This window comes from Accipiter gentilis, chromosome 4 (genome assembly GCF_929443795.1).
Source record: "Accipiter gentilis chromosome 4, bAccGen1.1, whole genome shotgun sequence".
Taxonomy (NCBI): domain Eukaryota; kingdom Metazoa; phylum Chordata; class Aves; order Accipitriformes; family Accipitridae; genus Astur; species Astur gentilis.
In genome coordinates, this window is record NC_064883.1 from 40,958,185 (window position 1) to 40,975,918 (window position 17,734).

The window sequence follows — 17,734 nt, forward strand, 5'->3', positions numbered from 1 at the left end:
TCTTTCTGTGGTCTTCCAAAAAGATTCAAGGATTGCACATGTCAAGGAAGCCGTGGCTTGGAAGCGGAAAGGCCAGTGTAAGTGAGTTGCTTTAATGTTTATCCTCCTGCCCTGCTCCAAAAAATATTGCTGCTTCTGATGGGGGCTGGTGATCTGCTCATGACTCTAATGTCTTGAACATGGCTTGAGTCACCTCTCTGATAACTTTAGCTTGCCGAATTCAGTGTGTTCATTTTTGGTGAGTCTATGCTTTGAAAATAAAAGTTGATTTTAAGAAGGGATATTACATCTTTAAGGGAGAAAAATCACACTTTTTAGAATATGTACATCAATTTAGAGCAATGTGTCTCATGAATGGTCTCAGCTTAGTCTTCTGTGAACATGTGTCCACATCACAAAGTGACCATGCAATTTAGCATGACAGGCAAGAGTGATTTTAAAGGTCATTAAGGGGATACGCTGGCTGATCTGCCTGCAAAAGCTTGCGTAGATCCTGGCTCAGCCTGCATTTTTGTGTTTCCCCCTGTCTTACGCTAACTAGCAATAAAAATTTAAGCTGTGTAGCAAAAGTCCTTTTGTTTCAGGGCCCAGGCAAACATCCCAGGTTTTGTGTTTATTTATAGATGAACTTGCTTGCAAGACGGGTTTTGTAAAATTGGATCCAGCTTTACCCAGAGCTGAGCCAGATCCATAGCTTGCATTACTGGCAGCTGTTTTTCATGGGAAATATCTGGCTGGTGCAGGGGAGCACCGGACGTGGAGGTGGGCAGTGGGGGATGTAAGAGGTGATGCAGGAGACACATGGTCCTGGGTTGCCTCCTACCTGAGCAGGGTCCTTTGGCATTGGACCAACAGGACAAGGAAGAGCATGAGGCATGAGGATAGAGGACTGTTTTGAGGTGACGAGCTTGCCCTAAACCAAAACCAAAACTCTATGCAGATCATAGAAACCTCTGACATGTAAAAATGCCAGCAACGATGTGGCAAGAAGGGGTGACCTTCAGTGGCACAAAGGTTGGTTAGATGCCAGCTCTCCGGGGTCGACAGGGACACTCACATTAATGTGTTTGCTGTACCAGTCACACTATCTATCATGGCCTTTTGGGACTTGGCCCTGTCCTGTTTCTGATGGCTGGCAGTGTTGGCAGGCACTGCTGGGAGAGCCGACCCACCTACATCATCCCAGGTGCTGAAGGTCAGGCCACCAACTGCTGTCTCATGGCCGCATGGTCTGACCGCAAACCCCTGTTGTTTGCAAAGCCCTGGGAGAGGAGGAGGTTTGGTTCAGTAGTGTTTGTGGAAGTTGTCTCAGTCCCTGGGAGGGGACGGTGCTCTCTGGTTTGGGGGTATTTTATTTCCTCCTGCCTGCGCTCTGCGTCAGCTCCTCGGGTTCAATGATAATGTGAACTGTCATCCGGAGAAATATACGGGCACCTGTTTACCATTCGTGGAGCAGCGCTGCTCTGATGACACAGCATACATTACCCAAAAGTTCACTGGAGGACGGTGAAGGTGATTAGGACGGGAAGAAAGTTGTTTTTCTTCCAATGGCTTGAGAGCCGAGTTGTAAAAGGTGAAATGTTCTCAGGCAGCTGTAGCTGTGCCTGCACCACCAGGGATGAGCTGGCCTGGGAGACCCTGGCTGGTCCTTGTTTGTTTTTTTTTTTGTGTAATTCAGACTCTCTTAATACAAGTGTCCCACCCCAGATGTCACGCAGTCACCTGAATCTGCTCCCTCCCGCCTTAATGCTGTCAAACAGCGACACATCTCATTTCCCAGCCTGTGTCCTGGGACGTGTCTACCTTTATGCTCAACCCCCCACACACACAGTGCTGCGTGGGACGGTGGCCCTGGCATCCTGGCATCGGCAATTCTCCAGTCTCAGCCACGCCAGGTTCCCAAAGCTTTGAAAAATCTCTTTTAAAGCCTCACTGGGCTGCCTATCTCCCGCAGATCAGGCTTGCACGCGCTGAATGTCCTGGGACGCAAATGACCCAACAGGCTTAATGTGACGCGTTGCTGCTCGCACTAACGAGTTTCGTGTCTTGCTACAGTGGATGGCAATTAAAGGGGGCTGATGAGACCGAGCCTGTGGGCACAAACGGCCTGTGTGGTTGAGAGGAAAGATGCTGCTGAGGTACGGGGAAGGGTGCGGGAGGGACGAGGTTTTCTCGGAGCATCACACTAGAGGGTGCCAGATTGCTTTCCTCCGCGCCGCTGCCTTCCCTCGCACGCGTTTGGACAAGATTTGGTTTTGTACCTCTCGATGGCTCCTTCCACCCCTTTAAAATGCTCCTTGTATGCGCACAGCCTTGCTACTAACCGAGTGGCAGAGCGCTGACCACCCCGAAATCCGTGCCATGGATATGCGGTGTCCTCCTCTGTGCAGGCTGGCTTGGTCCCAAAGCCAGAGCTGCTGCTTGAAATTCACCGCTGCCAAACAGCAAATCGGGTTGATCGTGGGATGTGCCTTGACCTGGTGGCAGGAAGGGTCCCTGGTCTTGGGTAGGGAGCCCAGAGGCTGGGATGAGGGCAGCTGCCCTCAGCCCCCGCAGGAGGAAAGTTGGGGGTTATGCCCCCTGTGCCGTGGTGGGTTCATGTGCCTCCCTGTGTACCCCTCCAGTCAGCACATCCCACAACTCTGATGGGATGCTGCTCTCATTGCTGGCTCTTTGTAGTCTTTTTCCCTGCCCTCCGGACCACAAACGAGCACCTCTTGCGCCTGTGGTCTGGTGATGTCCTTCCCGAGGGCAGGAGGTTGAACTCACCTGTCTGGATCTCCTTCTTGCTCCTTTCAGATAGTTGCATTTCAGGTCGTGGTCTGTCTGAATTCTGCTCCTCTCCTCTTGAGCGCTGCTCAAGACCTTCCGGGCTTGGTCCCACCATGCATTTCACAAGCACGTTCTTGACCCTTCATCAAAGGTATGAATCAAGGTGTTGGCCAGACCTAGACCTGAGGCAAGCCTCTGGAGGTTTGGGAGTGAGCCATCGCTAACCACTTTACATGCTGTCTTTCAACCACTTGTGCCCTTTCCTCCTTAGCTTTTCCTACAACCCGGGGCTGTCACCTGGGCTTTCTGGGCCCAAAGCGTTTACAGTATGAATTCACCAAGGTCCATGGATCTGCCCATGGCCACTATTGTGCAGTCCCAGCCCTGCAAGGATATTCCCACCCTGGTGAGGGTCTAGGCCGACCTTTCTGAAGTAACTATAATGCATTAGAAGAACTTTTCCTTCCACACTGGTTGATGGATGTGTCCAGTGTACCAGACTCTCATCCACATTAACTGGAAGCCCCTTGGAAGTACCCTCCTCCCCAGAAAGGGGGGGCTGGCACCGCTGATCCCTGTAGGTTTGAAATTGTCTCCTAATGTGAGACATGAAGAGTCTGTAAGAGAAGGGGGCGTATACGAGACAGATGGGAGAAAATAATTATAAACGACAAATCGCCCAAACTGTAATCCCGCCCATGCACAAACACACTCTCCCTCACATACTAAGCAGAGTTTTTACCCCCAAAATGCCTATAGGTACTCCCACTCCATAAAATATGTAGTAATAGTAGAGATTAGATATTGCAGGGGTGGGTAGCAAACTATTGGGTAGGTAAAGCTGCGTAATGGTAAATTAGAAACAACCTGATTCCTGAATACCAGAAGGTTGAATGTTTCTTCAGTGAGGGAATGTCTCCAGCTCCACCCCTGGCCATCATGCACAGGTCCAGGGGTGGTTTTCTTTCTTCCTCTTGTTGCTGTCACCCTTGGAGCCAGACCTCAATGTGTGTGTTACTTCTTTCTCATCCCACGGGGGTAAATTAGAGCAGAAGTGATGTGAGGCGTAATCAAACCCGTCAATTAGAATTATGTTCAGTTATACATAATAAGCCAAATTAGAACCCAGTGTAGATCTGCTGGGACTCAATGAATTTGCACTGTGGATGGATTTGGCCCAGTGTTTTCATGCCATTTGCATGTGTCTGTAAATGACTAACGTCTGACAACCTGGTGGCATCATAGGACAGCCCAGGAAGAGATGTGTCCTCTAAACTATCCCGGCTACTTGCTCCTTCATCCAGCCTTTTGCATTCATATTTGCCCACATTTATTTTAGAGTCTGGATATTATCAGGAACAGCTGGCTCTTCTAAATACTGTCCCCTTTGCTTTTCCTAGAGGTGTTAGTAGTGCTCTGTTTTATCACCCTCTGAGCTTTAGAGGGGTGAGAAAGAAGTAGGACTTTCCCCCAGTTGCACAAAAATAGCCTGCCGCATATTCATTGCTCTGAGCCAAGCTCAGAGGGGTTTGGGAACCAGCTGTGGGTCCTACTCCTTGTTGCCGTAAATTATTGTGGCAACTCATCCTTTCTGGAGGTGAATCTTTCAGACCAGTGCTCAGCATGAGCAGCATCTTTCTTCTCAGGCTGTCTTGGTGGTGTTAGTCAAGGTGTTTGATGAGTAACTTGGGGTTTGGTTAGCAGAGAGAGGATGTAGCCCCTCATGACTTGTCCTGTGCCTGGTTCTCTCCGTCAGGCTCAGCTTGGGTCCTGACTCATCTTCCTTGTCTCTGCACAGGTCAGGGTAGCAGTGTCCCACCCGAGTGAGGGCGAAGCACCTGGGAAGAGATTTGGGGCCAGTGGCTGCTGGAGGGCCCATAGAAATTTTCTGTCATTTTCCACAAAATTGCCTGGGTCTGGCTACTGGGTACCACAGCCATGCTTTGCTTTCTTATTTAGCATTATTTCCTTGATTTTTCTCATGATTGTATCAGAAGATTAAAATCCAAGGTGTTCTCCTTCTCCTTCCTGGACTGAGATCTCACTGTTTGAAAAACCACAGTGCCGCTTCTCTTTTGTATCATTGTCATTCTCTCTAGTCCTACAAAAGTTTGCAAGTTTTAAATGTTCACGCTTAAAATGCAAAGGAGGGTGAAAGAGGAGTGTGCCCTTATTTTGGGCACCGTTGCATGCCAACCTTTCCATTGTTAATGAGCAGTGATGTTTTCTTAGGTTATGGTGGTAGAACAAGTAGATATGTCCAGTGCTCCATGCCTGGCTCTGTAGAGTAGAAACTGTTGTGCAGCCAAGGTTTCGAAATAAGTTATTCTTATTGTGATTCTTGTTTATAACACCAGATTCATTGTTTGCAATTTTGTTCAGTGGCATCCAATCAATAGCAGACAATAAAATATTATTTCGAGTGGTGTAGACGTTCCACGAGAATGTGATTGATTGCTTTAATTTCTGCCTTCCTCAGTGTTTTTACTAAGCCCTGTCTTGATTTCTTTCATTCTGCCTAGTTCTCTTCAGCATCAGTTGTTAAATAAAGTGGCATATTTATTATATCAGCTTTATTTGACAGATTGCACGGCGACATTTTAGATTAATTTTTTCATTTATAGATGTATGTATATGTGCGTGTGAAATTATACACATATATATATATATATACACGCTGTATAAAATCAGTGTGTCTATGAACATACTTAAGGCCAAAATTTCCAAGCACAAGTAGAGATTTTAGGTGCTGTTTATAGGTGCCTAACTTGACACCCCTTTAACTAGCCCAGACTCAATCACCAGCAAGTATATGATCATGCAATTTAAATGACCACGTTACTGTGTGTTATACAAAGTTCTCACTGGTCAGATGAAGTTTATCATCTCTTCAGATGGCTGCAGTAATAGACCACATGAGCGCTCCTGGTTTTCCACATCTGACAGGTTAGCTTAACAGACCACCACTGAGAATACTTATATTAAAATGAGCCCTAGAAGGTGGCTTTAATGTGTGTTTTACAGAGATATTTCAGAAATGTCTGGAAAAGTTCTTTTTTTTTTGTAAACCCCCCCAGGGAATTTGTTGGAACTAATTCTGGTAACCTTCAATCCCTCATGGAGCACCTTTATTCCCATAAGTCTGGTGTGTGCAGGGCATGGAGGTTAAAATCAAGCTCTTTGGGTGGTGTATATTGACTTAATCCATTTATTCCATGTAAGGATATGGGCCATGAGATTTAGTGTGCCTCCTAAATTACAGCCTAAATGAGCTCTTTCTCCCCATAAATATTGCATGACTTTAAGTTAGGTGCCACAGGACCTTACCAGTCAGTCCCAGAAATCCAATGTCGTGGGGAACATGGCAACTGCTTCCAGCTTTAGTTGGTCAAGATATTGGGCTGTAAATCCTAGTCTTGGTGGAGGACTGAGCGTTCCTTCATAACGTGCCCAGTGTGCTTTGGGTAAGGAGTTTCATAGCTGGAGAACAGCTGGGCACTGTTAAACAACCATTCTTGATCCCCAGATGACTCCCTCTTTTTTGTGTTAATCTGAGTTTTTCATTTAAAATGGCAATTGTCTGAACTTGCTTAGCATTTTAGGATGTTCTCATAGCAGGGAAGTATTAAAGACTACATGGATTCTGAACCGCATATTGAAAATGGAGTACATTCCTGTTTATTTTCTAATCCTATAGAAATGTTGTTGGGAGTAGGGTTTAAGCCCAGCCATCTCCCTTTTCATGAACATAGCTTGTTGTCTCTGAGCTTAAAAAAACCCACAACCACCAAACAACCAACAAATAAATCCTATTACTCCAGAATATGATTAGTGTTCTGGTTTGAGTTATAAATCCACTTCATTTAAAATGCACTGTTGCTACAAGTTAGGATTTGAAAGTACAATCATGCAAATGCCATTTGCAATGTTTTCACTCTAGTAACCTTGGCAATACTGCAAACACCTCTCCTGCTTGATACACACAGTTTGGGAATCTCAATTGTAAAGCAGAGAGGGGGAAGCTGCCAGTTTGTGCTACTCCTGGGCGGGGGGGGGGGGGGGGGGGGGGAAGAGGTCATTTCTGGGGTAAAATTTGGCTGGTGCAGGAGCCATGCCTTTTTAGTCCACCCCATTTTCGATACTAGTGCTTTGTTTTATGTTGTTTTACACTGGTTATATCCAGCTTTACAATATTTAAGCCCCTTGTATAAATCAAAATCACGGAGCATAAATATTTATCAGCAAAGGAAATACACTGCACAGGAGACAAGCTTGGGAACAGAATAAGCCAAGTATTGCTTATAAAGGCAAAACCAGCGGGTTACATTTTCATCCCGTCCAGAGTTAACATGTAAAGCAGTCACAGACCCACGCACCTTAATTCCCTCTCTGTTTGATATTAAAGATCCCAGACCAGCGTGGATATTCACGCTGTAGCCACCTGTTCCTCGGAGCTGGTGGAGGGGAGCAATGGGGCTTCCCTAGGGCACATCTCCCCTCTGAACAATAGAAACCCCCCGCTCCTGCAGGCACACAGCCCTGAAAATGAGCCCTCAGCCAGTGCTGCTTGACCTGCCCATAATGGCCAGTGGTTGCTTTTCGGTGGACCTGGACTGGTAGGTCAGACCTGACCGCTGTTGTGTTGCTACCTGCCTGGTGGAGCATGGAGGATGCTTTGCAAGAGGCGTCTCTTCGTGAATGTGGGAAAGCCAGAATTTCTGGTTGTGGGTAAAAAAAAAAAGCCCCTGTAAGACGTAGCAAGAAGCTTGCCTTTGTCAGCCGTTACCCTCTGACTGACAAGCTGGTCTGACATTTTCACCACCCAGGAAGCTCCTTACCGATGTTGATTTTCTGACAGCAGCTGCTCTTGGAAATTTCTGCACCCACCTTCCTCAGGCCATGGCTTGCTGCTCCTGGATGCCAGCCCTGCTTGTCTTTGAGCCTGGGCCACCAAAACCTGTTGTACTCTGGAGGGTGGGCGAGATGCAGTGCATCAGATCCTGTCGCTTTCCTGATGGGTCCCCAAATGTTGGAGGCCACCTGCAGCTCTTCCTCGGCTGCCGGAGGTGCCTGCAAGACCTCTGCAGGGACCAGCCCTGTGAGATATTGCTCTTGAGATCTCCCGAAGCCTTCCTGCAAGATGTTCTAGCAGCTCCGATCATAAAAAGCAAGCAGGAAAAAAAAAGTGAAATGGTATGAAGAGACTTTTAAGGAAAAAAAAAATGTGTTATGTGCGTGGAAAAAGTATTGCTTATGGCTGACTAAAAGTATCAAATCTAACCTGAGAGATTCTTATGTCTGCTTGAACCTCAGCTGATCTCCAGAGTGGAATTTATTAAAAAAAGCATAGGAGTTAAAACTTACTCTTCTCTAATCCAGTTCACATGATGACCTCATTAGGTCTAGAAAACTCATCCAGTACCGTAGAATCTAAGTGGTGTAAGTTGAATGTACCTACAGAAGTGGAGAAGAACTACAATTAGCAATAGCTTGCCTAATTTCAAGCAGTGGCCATGTGGCCGGTTGCTCTGGTCTCCATGTGCTCCCCACCTCCACATGAGCAGGATTGGGGGGGGAACCCTCGGGCTGAGCCTGTTGGGGTTCGCGCGTGGATGGAGAGCGGCTTGAGGGCAGAAACCAGGACCCGGGGAGTACTTCTGATGTGCAAGAGCAAAGGGCTCCTGTAATTCCCGTAAAAGGGGAACGCCATCGCGTGCCCTGCCTTTCTGCAGCGCACGCTTTGTTCGGAATGATTTTATTTTGAAACAAAACACCTTTCCTGCGCCTTTTCAGCATGGCTGGCTAGCATGAGCATGAAAGCATGGGGGGGGGGGGGGCTGTATGGGGGCCCTTCCCGCCTCAGCAAGGGCTCTTTGTCTGACTGTATTGTTTTGCATCGCCTTTTCAGGCAGGCATTTTGCAGCCTTTAGCATTGTTCGGGTTGTATAGCAGAGTCAAATGTTAATCGGTTTGTTGTAGTAAAATGTTTTATGGGACAATTTTGCTTTAGCTGTACCCTCCCCCTCTGCCCCCTCCTTGTTTTTCTTCAAAAAGGGAAAGGACCTGCATGGTGCTGTTTGTCAGGGTGTGAGAGGTCTTCTGACCACGCTGGCTGTCCTTTCCCGCTCAAGCAGGGAGTGCACGTGGGTAATAATGTCATGTACATGTGGGAGAGGTGTTTCTTCCATCTTTGGTCTGCAGATGATCCTGTCTGTATTTGTTGGCTTTGAGCGGGATTCATTCCACCCCACACAGATACCCAACTCTGATGCCCACCTGCAGGGACAAAGGGTTGTGCTCAGGAAGCTTGTTGTCCCCAGAGGTGGTCACGTTTTCCACTCATCTCCTTCAGACCACCTGTCCTATGACAGCCTTCCAGTCCTCCCATCGTTACCTGTGGCACACTAGGCTCAAAGTGTTGGACACGTTCCCCTGTGTTGGCAGCTGTCTTTCCAGGTTGGAGGGGCAATTCAGGAAATAATGTGTGTTTCTAATGCAAAACCATTATTTGCAAAACAATCATTCATCATTTCGGAAAGTCGTGTTTGGAGCAAGGGAGGCATAAAGCCCTGAACCAAGCTTATCCTACGTCAGGCTGCTTAATATCTCTTCTCCAGCAGCTTCCCCAGGATTACAGTCCTCCTAGTAAGATCTCAGCTGTGCTTGGAGGCTGGTTCTGGGATGCTGAGATGCTTCAGGATCTGTGGCCATGTTGTCTGTGGCTAGCTAGCTTCTGGTTATAAAGCCACCTGGAAGCTAACAGAAGTGCTTTATGAACACCGTGAAATCCTCCCTTAAAACTTGTCAGATCAGTATTACTCAAGATGAAAGGCTTTGGAGTAGGATGTCTGGAAGCAGACATCTTCCAAATGCTATGGCCGTAGGGTTGAAGCATGCAGCCAAACAGGGAGCCAGGAGGGAGAAGAGGCAGAGAAAAGAGAATGAACAGTTTCACTCTTCAGAAACTTTCATGCTCTGCCTGTAATCAGACCTGCTCTTATCCAAGTGAGCAAACAGTTGGGGAAAGCAAACATCTGCATCACAAGGAAGAAACTATCATGTCCGTGACCACCATGGACAAGTGTGTTCAAACAAGACTGTCTTAAGCCAGAGGTAAAGATGGTGCTGGCACCTCAGCTGACCTCACCAGCCGTCTGAAAACCCCACCACAGGTGCAAAAATACAGACCTGCAAACAAAGATATCATTTGGACGCTCTCCTGTTTAGGGAAATTCCATGAAATTCAATGGCAGTAGGAGCAAAAGCATTCTCTAAGCATCAGATACAACTATATGATTTTTTTTTCTGCATCCTGTAGAATTTAACACAGATCAAGATCACTTCTCTGAGTGTCTTTAACAATTTATTTTCTATTCCGTTCTGTTGGCAGGATCTGAAACAGAAAACATACAGATGCTATTACAACGTGTAAAGCATCCTCCTAAGGATTTTTGCCCCTGAGATCCATAAAAGCAGCATGTTCCCCGTCAGTTAAGGCTATTCTTTTGTCCATTCTCCCCTAATCCCTCCCATTGTCAGAGGTCTTCAGTCAGCTACAAAGAAAATCCCTCCACTTGGAGGTCTAGGATCCAAAATTCACCCTCTAAACAAAATTACCCGGACACAATTTAGTGTTTTGGAGGGCCATCGCAGTGTTGAAACTAGAATGTGCAAATACATCTTGTCTTGTGCTTGTATTGTAGAGGAATCCCAAATCGTGAACTTCTGCAAGAAAAAGGGCTGGAGGGAAAATTTCCATGCATGCTGGCAAGGCAACAGGCATGCTAATTAGCTGGGCTGGTTGCTACCCTGGGTCTCAAAGGACCTGGAGCTGTTCAGGGATTTCTTAATTCTTTCCCTCATTTCCCACTTGTTTAGTTGTTTTGCTTTCTTCTTTTGGTCTTCACCTGTTTGATCTTGTGGGAACAGCTATTAAAGACTCTGAGGAGGCCTGTCAGTGAGTAATTGCTAGCACCCAGTAATTAGTTGAACTAATCAGAGGTGGTTAATTGTGATGGGATAATAAATATAGTAGCCCACCGCTGTGGTTTGTAGAACAGAGGTGAAGTTGCTGAGGTGACTGCTAGCACTTATGAGCAGGTAATGAATGAGAGATACAGGGGCCTGGTAAGGATCACTTAAACTTGGCTGTGGGTCCGCATTCAAGAAATTAGGTGACTTTTGGTCTTGGTAGCCTAATGTCTAGGCACCTCCAACCCCTGGGCTGTGGTTAAGCTGCATAACTTCCAGGTTTCGTTACCCCACCATGACTTGTCATTCCTTATACCAACTTGGAGTTTCAATCCAGAGAGTTGCAATGTGCATTGGATGGAGAAACTCTCTTTTCTTGCCCCTTGTTTTATAGATGTGGCTCCGATGTGGGAGGAAGGCTTTGAAATCACTGCCCTGGATTTCAATGAGGATCTCTACAACCTGAGTCCTTCTCTGCTTGGAGAACTCTAAAACCTGAGTACTTGCATTACTGTTTTTCTGCCCTCTGGCTTCCTCTGGTAAAGGGCATGTTTTGTGATCCTTATCTTGTGAGATAGTAGGCTTTGGCACACTGCACCACATGAGACACCAATCTATTGGATCAAAGCTCCTACACCAGGTGGTGATTGAGGTTTCATAGCTAAGAAGCAAGTGCAGACACTACGCAGAGCCTGGCTAGGGTGGGCAGAACCCTTCAACAGAAAATGTAAAAATGTTGTACTGTTTCCTTTCTCCTCCCTTAAATTTTAGACAGTACTCCTGTCATCCTGCTGTTCCATGTCTTTGTCTCTGAAGAAGCACATCCTGGTCTTCTCTTGCAGTGTTGCCCTAATTGTGTTCTCCTTGGTTATGTGCCTCAGCTAGAAGTGATCATTGTATTTTGCTCTCCTCTCATTGCTGACCAAAATTCTAGACCGTTGCTTGGATGGGCCACTTGTGCCAGCTGTTATTGTCTGTGGCAAGAGGCTTAGTTTGCTTTTCCTTTTTGTAAACAATGGCTGTGAATGAGGTTCTGGATCTAAAGCAATGACAGGGGAACCAAACCACCACCACCACCACCCCCCCCCCCCCCCCCCCCGCTGCCCTCCCCGCAGATGGTCCTCATTTGAATGGGGGCTCCTGTTGCTGTCTTATGTAGAGCTTGTATAGAAATTTCTGACAGATTGGTAGAAAGCAGTTCATGGAAGCTGAAACTTTATGTTGGAAGGGTAGAATTTCTGGCCAGAGAGAAGTATCCTTATCTAAAGTACCCGAAGATGGGATGAGTTTGGTGGTCACCCCAGAAGGGAGAAACTGAAGCTTGTGTCACTACCACGGCTTGAATCTTGCTGTGCTGCGTTCTGCGTGTATGTCCCTGCTCACAGTTTATTGGCTATTGCAGATGGGTTGTCCTCCCCTTGGACCCTTTCCACTTCATATGGGCAGTTCAATAACCATTGGGCAGGGAGAAGGTAGGAAAGATTTCCTTCCTTTCATCCCTCCTTCCCTCTCCTCTTTGAATGTCTGCAAGACTGTAAGGTTGCTGCTTTGCAGAACCAGATTTAAAAATGCCCTGTAATGATCACCATCTCCTACCCAGACCTAGCCCTCCTGGGAGGTCTCGATCCTGCCACAGGGGAGGTGAGGGGTATGAGTACGTCTGTGTATCCCGATGCCTGCTTCCCTCAAAGGAACATTTCAGTTATTCTGATTTTTTTTTTTTTTTTTTTTTTTTTTTTTGGTCACAGTACTCTTTTTTTTATTTTTAAAGACCATTGACACACTCCCTCCAAATATGAACTTGCCACTCCTCTCCTGTGATGTGTTGGAGACCCTTTGGGGCAGCTATGAGCACCATAGATTATCTTCAAAGAAATTGGGTTTTTCCTGTTTTACCTGCTGGCTTTCATCACTCGTTCTTCAACCTGGAAAAAAGAAAAACCCAAACCAACCCCATGCACAGAAACCTAGATGGACCGGATCGTACCAACAGGATACGACACTGTACCTTACACTACCAAGCCCACAAAGCCCAATCCATTCCAGTTTTAATTGTTTTTAAACACCTAGATGGCCTGTAAGACTTACAGAAAATCTAGTTTGCCTTATCTACACATCTCTTGTTTGTCGTTTGCTTTCCTCTTGCTGTGTCCTCTTGTCTGTCTGTCCTTGGCAAGAGAGAAGCTGACACTTCTTGAGCATTACAGAAAAGCTGCTCACACTGTAGGCTTATAAATAATAATAGAAACCTATAACTGTTCATACAGTAAACGCAAGTTAAGCACTGTCTGTATCTGGAAGAAGTATTCATATTTTATGAGAAAATCTGCACAGCCAGCTAGGCACACACAATACTGAGGTGTCCTGACCAGGTGAACAAATAGCAACCTTGGCCATAAATTGTGTTTCTTCACCAGGAGTAGGGACCTGTTTGTTCATCCAGAATCACTCTGCTTTCTTACATCAAGTATGGCACGGAATTCAGAGGGATGTGCGTATGAGTGCGAGGTCATCTTAATGTTCTTCTCACTCAATCTTAACACAGACATTTTTGCCACAACCATTAACACTAGAAACAATCAACAGATGTTAAAAACGTGTTGTATTAATGACCTATTTCATATTCAAGTTCAGTTCTAGAATTCCCTTCTCAGCTACTAATTTGCATAACGTTTTATTCACGCTCGTTAACCATCAGGAGACTCTCTAACTCAGCAAAAGTGGATATTCATCAATTTCCCTTTGATAATGAATTGATACGACACTGAAAACCATTGTAAGCCTTCCTGTACCTGCTGCAGTACCTGGAAAGAGTGTGTCGTGTAGCCCAGTCACTTCGTATCTGACAAGGATGCCTTGGGGGAATTCTTGTGTTTGATTTCAGTGGAATAAATGAGCCCTGAAGAGAGGCAGTAAAAAATATGAGACCATGAGTGCATGCTAATGAACACAGGTCTGCCTAACTGTGAAGACTTCCAAACTTTCCCCCAAATGCTGCCTGAAGTCCAGGAATCTCTTCCAGTTAGCAGCTGAAACCTTCAAAGCTGCCGGAGTGTTACCACGAGGGAAAGAGAGGCAGGGGAGGGACCAGCATGACCAACCATCAACAACTGATCCTAAATCTGATTGATCGGCCAGCTGGCATCCCTTCTGCCACTGACCTAGACCATGTCAAACTGCTTCATGTCTTCAGATAAGAGCAGCCACCACCTATCATGTGAACAGAAAGCAAATGACAGCCTAATGTGCAAGTGTGGAGAAGACCAGAACATTTTTGGTCACTGAAGGCTGTTGAGTAGCCTTAATTCTGCCCCCCCCCCCCCCCCCATTTTAATGCTGCTGGAAAACTTGATGCTTGGGACACACTGAGCTTGTTTTCAGAGCTCAAGGGAGTTGTCTTGATGTCAATGAAATTCATAACGATAATGGCGCAGAGGAACCCAGCAAAAATAAGTTTAGTGTGGCACATTGTTAAGGGAAGGATGCTCAAACATAAGATTAGTTTGGAATGACTTCTTTCTACATAGTCCAACTGGACATGGAGAAGCTTCAAATTCTGGTGGGTTTTTTTTTTTTGAAATATGCAAAATATGAAAAATGTGTGTATGGATGTGCATGCCTCTGTGTGTGTGTACTCTGGGGACCGAATTAGAAAGCTTTCCATTATTTGGTCCAAATGTATTAGTAATGGACAGAAATATAGACCTTTTTGGGGGTGATTCATCTGGTTCAACTTAGCCATTTCTTTTAGAATTGGATGCATTGTGCCCTCTGTTTCATGGCTGTTTTAATGCTGACTGGAAGGAGGACTGTGGTGAGTGGCTGAGCTCTAGAGGTCTTCGTTGCTGTCCGTGTTTAACCAGACGACAGCCTGGGCCATGCCAAGCACAGCAAGCCTTGTTTGCCTTCAACTGTCCAGCAAGAGAGATACCTCCTGGGTAAGGAACTCAGAAGGCACCAGTTACCTGGGTGAACCTGTAGCAGGTTTCGTCTCTGATCAGCGAGGGAGGACCCTACCCAGCCCAGCAGCTCTTTTTAGCAACTTTGCTAATGGGGGGTAAAAAAATAAAAAGGGGCTAGAAAAAAATGGAAATGCCTGTCAGAACTAGGACAGGGCTGATTTGTCTCTATACAGGGGAACAAAGTATTGGGGAGGGCCTTTCTCACCCCTCTCTGCTCTGGATATGGAGGGACTCTGCATCTCACAGCCCCAAATTGTGATTTGAAGTAATTCTAGGACAAAGCCAAGGCTCAGTTAATAATGTAAGACAGTTCTGGGAGTGGGGGTAGGGGATAGCCTGCTGTTCCTTGTATTGATCAGGAATTAATGTCTAACCTTTCAAAATGCAGTGGAGAAGCTCAGTGTGATTGTGAAACCCTACTTTGTGCTGTGATCAGTTACCTCTGGGGACCCGCGCAGCTCAGGCTGCTGATTACAGATGCATTTGGAAAAACCTGAATTTTCAATTTTTCACATGAATCTTATAAAGTGAAACGGACTCCTGCTGGAATTTATGAAAACTGGTTTACTCTCCACTGCACTCAATACATCTACTCCTTAGCTAAGTTGGGAGAGTGCTCTGACCAGAGAGGCACTGTAAGAATTATTCCACCCTCAGCAAGTTAATTGCTGCATCGTCAAGTAGCATAGTTATCCATCCTGTCCCTTCTGCTTTCTCTCTCCTTTTCCCCCCCTCTTCCTCTCCAAAAGCTGATGTGTGATGTCTTTTATTTTTTTCTCCTCCTTGCCATCTGTTTCATGTTTGTGATTTGGGGAGGGTGGGTGTGTGGTAGTGGAGCTTGTGATGAAGTTTGCTGGTGGAGGCATTTCTTTCACTCTGTTAATTAGATTTGTGTTTTCGTTACTCCCAGTTCTAAGGGCCATGCAAATAAGACTAAATTATGCATTAACGATATGCCCCAGTGTTTAAAACATTCGTATTGTTGGGGGACACTGGCTCCATCCTGTATTCCTCCCTTTCATGGAATTCAATTATATTTAAACTATTAACAGGGAAAGTCTAAAAATTCTATTAAAATGTCAGTTTAATAAATCTTCCTAGGTTTAATCTTTCATTTCTGGACCGGGGGAAGGGGAGGATGAATTATGACAGTTTTAAGTTTTCCCAGAGCAGCCCCTGTGTGTTAAATTGTCTGTAACTCTCAAAGTGCTTCTGAACTTATCTCTATTTGTAAAACAATTTGTTGCAATAGGAGAGTGCCCGGGGTATTTACTGGAATCAGGAACTTCAGGTCAGGATCTGAAACACACCATGGTTGGGGGAATTTGGACCTAGTCCTTTGGTTCAAACCATTACAGAGAAACGACGGAAACGACATGTTTTATGCCCAGTCTCCGCTCCCCTTTCCAGGCTCTCAAAGATGGGGTTATCTGGCTTTAGACCTGTGATTTGGACCCAGCACTATTTAAAACTGATTAGATTGCTGCTGCTTTTCATTTCTCTCTTCCTCCATGTGCCGCTTCAGGAATATCAAGGGACCTGCTGTTGTTCTGGGTGGTACCCTGTTGTGCTGAGCACCATGTGAACATCTCCTGTAAGTGATGCTCTCTTCTCCGCCTCTCTGTGTGCGCTGTACTTCAACCCTTAGTAAATGCCAAAATCGTGTCTCCTCTGTTTGCTTCAGCTAACTCCTGATTTGAAGCTGTTCCAGTGTCTAATGCGCAGGGAGGTTTCTACTATCTCCTCTCAGCATTCCTGTGCTTGAAATCAGGACTCACATATGACCATATAAAGAGATTGCAATGTTTTAGCCCAAATAAAGAAAAGCCAGCTCTTGCTTCTGCATCCGTATGACTGTAACACAGAGGATGCAGGTGAGGTGGTTGTTTTGAGAGCCGGGACACGAACATCCAGGAGTACCTTGTGACAAGGCTGCTCCTACTAGGTGAAGATACAAGAGCTAAACATCCCTTTGTGTGGGGTTTTGTGGGCACCATCTGGGAGGGCAAAGAAGATCCAGGTGGTGATCTGACCCAAGTGAATCTGCTTGCACCTGAAGTCCTCCTGGGCCTGTGTGGAGACAATGATGAGGATGATGTTGTGGGCGATGGTTTTATGGAGCAATTGGTAGTCTCGCTCTGCCTGTCCCATAAAAATGTGGAGCTTTGCCTGTCTTTAGATGGTGATGGTTGCAGAGAGCTATGAGTGGCAGGTCTGACCTTGCTTGAAGGGGCTCAGCTGGGGTTCCTCTGGAGCTGCCTACGAACGGCGATGGATCATGATTTGTGCTGGCTCTGTAGCACACATTGCTTGTGTGTTGGGGGCAGCTCCAGGACTGGGAGCAAATCCAACAAGTGTGGGCTCTTCAGAAGATGGACACTCAGAAGAAAAATCCAGCTGCCCCACCTTGGTGTGGACTGATGCCAGAGTTGGTGCACATGAGGATCTATATTGAGATGGAAGTGATTTTCACTAGTTTCTTGGCTTTGCTGGGGAATCCCTGTGTGCTCTCAGTGAACTGCCTGCACAGCAGGGAAATGTGGTTGGCTTGGGCTCTGCCATAAGTAATGATGTCTCTCTGATAGGAGATACTTTTGTGTGAGAAATGCTACTGTGGGTGTTGGTGACATGGCACTGAATGAGAAACGAGTCCCCCCAACAGCCCTGCTGACGAGTGACCGATGCAATGACCTAGGGAGACCAGGATTTTGCAGGGTGCCTGGCATTGCTCCTCCAAAATGGACATGGGCACAGCCTGGCACAGCCCACCAAAAAAGTCAAGCTCCTCTTCTTGCCTCCCTCTTGCAACCACATTTTCAACTTCTCCCAAATGTTTAAGCTCAGTAGAGTTAAGTTGTCCTATTCCAGCCTTGGAAATTGAGAAAGCCAGTGACCAGCAAGAAGAGTCAGAATGTTCTCAGTAGCTTCTGGGGAGAAAAAGGTGATAAATGATACTTATCTAATGCCTTGGTCAGCTGGGCTGCGGTGAGTAGCTAATACCAGGCGGCAGGAAGAGCATGCGGGGTGCA